This window comes from Triticum dicoccoides, chromosome 5B (assembly GCF_002162155.2).
Source record: "Triticum dicoccoides isolate Atlit2015 ecotype Zavitan chromosome 5B, WEW_v2.0, whole genome shotgun sequence".
NCBI lineage: Eukaryota > Viridiplantae > Streptophyta > Magnoliopsida > Poales > Poaceae > Triticum > Triticum dicoccoides.
Window position 1 is genome coordinate 475,787,703 of NC_041389.1, and position 5,082 is coordinate 475,792,784.

Below are 5,082 nucleotides of genomic sequence, written 5' to 3' on the forward strand. Positions count from 1 at the left end.
TGAATACCGGAGTCCTGTTAGCCCGCTACAGCCCGGTTCACCGGAGTCCTGCTAGCCCAGTGCTACAGCCTGGATTCACTCGCTGATGACCGACACGTTCGATGCTGGGTCATGGATGCCTGTCCCTGTAAGTCTGTGCCGCTTTGGGTTTACGACTAGCCATGTCAGCCCGGGCTCCTTACCATATGGATGCTAGCGACACTGTCATATACGTGTGCCAAAAGGCGCAAACGGTCCCGGGCAAAGGTAAGGCGACACCCGTGGGAATACCGTGCGTGAGGCCGCAAAGTGATATGAGGTGTTACATGCTAGATCGATGTGGCATTGAGTCGGGGTCCTGACAGCGTTGGTATCAGAGCTTGACTGCCTGTAGGATTACCAAGCCAAACTGGTCGAAGTTGAGTCTAGAAAATTCTTTAGTTATATAAGGGAATTGATTGTGGGATGGAACGTAAGGCTCTTTTTACTCCTTATACCTCATGCCTTCTGATCTGAGTTATCTTATCTTTCCTGCGGGGATCAAGAACTAGGCTATCTCTTCTTTCTATTAGGATCACGTGTTACTAATTAGTGGACTTATAAAATTGTTGGAATTAAGTCTCAGTTCAGTTCCTACTACTTCCGTATGTTAATTGTTGATCTCGAGACCTTGATATTGTGCTTCTGAGTGGTTATGCCACCATTTTTGTGAATGTCTCAAATCTTTTCTGAGCATTTACAGCCGTTATGCTGTCCGAGTCATCCCAGGTTTCTAAATAGTCCGATGCATTTGCAAATCCCTTCCTTCTATTTCCGATGTTCCCATGGGCCAGATTAACCACACTAATCGGTGTGTTGAGGTAATTATTGCCTTGACATATATGTTGGAGATATTATTATGACCCTAGGTGTCTTAGGGGATCATCTAGTGGTCTAGCCATGATTTGTGTCCTAGTGTGAAGATTCTGGCCTTTATTCTCGGAAGCATCCCGTGATGCTACTTAGTAGTAGGTATTCTACTCCTGGGTTCTTGAACCCGAGATTCACTCCACCTACTTCGTGTTGATAGTAATTGCTAGTTCCTTTATGATATTAGTAACTTTGCGATAGTCCTCGAAGTTCGTGGTATTTCCTTCTTCCAAATACTATGAACTATTATGGCAGAAGTTCCTCGTTGAACTGAAATATCACAACAGGATTATTCTTGAGGAGTTCCCCATTCATAAATCGTGACTCTGCCAGTTCTACCTTTCTGCATGGGTTATCCGGAAGAATTATGTTGAACTCGGTTCGACATACTAATTTATGCATCCACAACTCAGAAAGTTATATGTTCCTTTGAGTTGTCCCTCTTTAGTTGTCTACTGACCTTCGTCTATCAATTGATAGTCAAGAGTATGCGCGCGTTCGTTGTCGATGCCTATTACTCTTGTGGCCCGTCAAGCCATTCCGTCCTGAATGACTAGGAGAAACAAACTCCAGTACCTCTTCCATATCTAGGATTGGGTCAAAGTAGTTGTACTCTGCAGATCAAGTTGCTAACCCAACTTTTGTTCTGTTCTACCTTGGAGTATTACCATCTTTATATCAAGAATTTCATGAGAATTGCACCACCTTTTGGGAATTCTTGACATAGTGATACTTCTCGCCATCCTTTTTCATTCCTCGGTTCCGTGTTGTCGCAACCGGAACGCCGACAAGTGAATCGTGATGTGTGAATTCAATACTCCTAGCAACCTTGTTGCTTGGTAGTTAAAGGATAATAATTTCATTCTTAGCATGTTGGTTAGTGAATCATCATTCTAGGACTGATCGTGCTACCTAGTCCTTATTTTGGTGCACCCTTCGATCGATGAGTTAGGATCTTGTCAAGTCCTCACTCATTTGATCATATCGTCTTGCCCTGAAAGGCAAGATTGTTCTCGAGCTTAGTAACATACCGGTGGTTCGTGATTTTCTGAATATCTTCTCAGAAGTATTACCAGGTTGTCACCTGACTGTTATGTTGAGCTCGTGATCAAGTTGGTTTCTTGTGAACCACCCTTTCTCCAAAAATCTGTGTTGGATATCCCGGAGCTAGTTGGTTAAGCTAGACAACAACTTGGAGAGTTGGAAGATAAAAGCTTGCCTGACTTAGTTCGTTCCAAAGGGATATTCTTGTGTAGTGTGTGTTGAAGAAAGATGATATCTTCATCGATTGGTCCTTGTGATCAGTTGTTGGACCTATTGTCTTATCAATCCTTTGATTTGAGTGTGGGCTATCGTCAAATCAAGTCGGAACCAACGATGTTCGTAATGTTGTCTTACTCGTGGTTGATCCCTCGAGCATACACCATTATATCCTTTGGGTCTGACCAATGCTATCACCGTGTTCACTTAACTATGGAATTCCTTTGAAAAGGAAACCTAGATGAATTGTTGTTGAGCCCATTGACAACATCCTTGTCTTCTCCATAATTTTGCTGAACATTAAGCTAGTGTTGGAAACTTTTGAAAGCATTTGTTCATGCTAGCTCATGAAGCATATGTTTGGATGAAGGTAGTGACTTCCTTTAATTCATGTGCATCTGATGCAAGTTGCCGCCGTGGATTCGAGAAAGTCAATGTTGCTTTCTTTGGAATCATTCCAAATCAGTCATGCACACGTGCGAAGAATGCTGTGGTTTGAAGACTTGCAACCTTCAATCTATATGTATCTCTAGCACACCAAGCCACTGATTGATTTGTTCAAGGAGAAGGAGTTCCTTCATAAGAGCTAATCCGGACTTATGAAAGAACTTCGATACCCTCGTTGATGGTTCCCCCTCCTGAACTCGGTAGTGTTTTATTATAAGACTACCACGTGGTCATGTTTGTCTGGGACAACGTGTTCACATGTTAGTAGCAGAACCAGCTCATGTTTTGGAGCTTGCTATCGTAGTTCATCTCCCGAGAATCCCGCAACGTCATCTCGTCGATTTGTGTTGCAAACCTTCATTTTTCTTCCTAGACTCGATGGGTCTGGAATATCCTGACACCAACCAGATCTGAATCTCAGGCAGATATGATGGTTGGAACATTTCCCAAGAACTATAATATCGGTCCCTCGAAAACCGGTAAAGTGGATGTCGTGGCCAACACATCCAGCCGGAAGACCTGTTATTATAATATATTGATTGATGAAGTTGACCACCCCCCCCATAGGGATTTCGTAGGATTTACTCCCTAGTTGCCCCTATGGATTTTTGTGTTCCGAAGTCCGACCTTTTACTTGATGTTTTAGATATCAAACCATATCTATGAAGGGGTTATACTAGCACATCAAGGAGAACATTAGAAGCGGAGTGCTAAATGTCTCTCGGTCGATCATCCAGATTTTTTTTTGCTTGGCCTCGCTAAGGTGAAATCTGAGAAAGTGTTATCCTCCTTCGCATCTGCATCGTCCATCGCTATTCATCATGGTAGTATGTTGTGTTGTCAGCACCCTTGACGCGGTTGTTGATAAAACCTTGATGATTGTGGAAATGCTCAAGTTCTTGAGAGCACGCACAAGCGCTACGTGTTATCATCAGCACTAACTGGGTTTGCTCTCAGTTTCCTCGGCAATGCTATGATCTTATCAAACAGTGAATTCACTCCCTATTGTTGGGTTCTTCCCCAGTTACCAGAATCATTCCCAGCATTTGCATTTTGTTCCCAGCTTGCACCGCCAATGTGCCATTCTACCATGGGTCTCTTCCATTTCCGGTGGTAAGCAAATTCATCCATTACGTTGTCTTCAACAAGGTAATCCATATCATCCAAGTCCGAGTATGCCATTCTACCGACCCCGCCAATCGATTGCTGTGATTTGCCTTCGGCTGATATAGAGAGTCTCAGTGATCTCTATATCAAAGGTAATTCTTTTTTCCACTTAAGATAATAATCTACGAATCACCCTTCTCCAGGATGTTTCGTCGTGGTGTCATGGCAATTCAACTCCTCGTTATGTTGACAACCGATCACCACATTCTTAAGTCTGGAATTGCTGTCTACCTAGTGAACCTCGTCACCTGCTCCACTCCGTCCCTCTAGAGGTATGCTTCGTCTCTCAGCTTGAGAGATGTTGCTATGCCACATTCCGGGAGTTAATCCGTGAGTTGTTCGATCTTCAAGAAGATCGACCCTTCTAGAGTCTCCTTCTTCCCTCCATGTCATGTTGGCAGGATTTCTCAGAACAAGACATCAAGACAATGATGGTGAATGAATCAACGTTCAACTGAAGTGCACCCTGGATCGTGAAGATTGTACTAGTTTGCGTTTCCCCTTCATCCTACCCTATGCTTGAATCTCGAGACGAGATTCTTGTTTAGTGGGGGTGAGTTGTCACATCCCTAGCTGCTGGTAGTGCTCTAGGCTAGCTTCATGTTTGCATCATATTTAAGTTTTGCCTAAATTTGAAATGGGGATGTTCAAACCCTAGCATTAAATCAACTCAACTAGGGTGAATTAAAATCTTTTCAATAAACCCAAAAGGTTCCTAAGAAAAGTTCATGATTTCTGGTTAAGGTGGAAACCTCTGCCAAAAATGATGATTATATTCTTAGGTCATTTTTGGATTTTTGAATTAAATCATATTGTATTTGACTTTGGGCATTTAAATACTATAAATAATTTAAATGCTCGAATAAATGTTGGAAATTGATAAGGGTCACTGAAATAATTCAGAAAGTACCCATAATTATTTCCAGGATTTTATAAAATGATTTGATATTTTAAAACAAATCAAAAACAAATTGCAGAAATAGAAAAAAATATAAAACAGAACAGAATTATAAAAGAGAGAGAGAAACATTACCTGCAGCCACCTGGGCCACTTACCTGGCCCATCTCCCCCGGCCAGCCCAGCCCAACTCCCCACCGTCTTCAACCTCTGCCAGTAGGCAGAGGCGTGTCGACGCGCCCGCGCCCGAGCGCCACCTCCTGCTTCCACCTCCTGCTGCCCCCCCCCTCATCGCCCTGGACTTCCTCCGCGACGCCACGCGACCCCGATGCTCTCTCACTCTCTGGTTCTCTCTTCCCCCCCTCGCTCCTCTGCTCTCTCTCTCTCTCACGGCCGCCCAAATCAGCCGGTGCCCGCCGCTG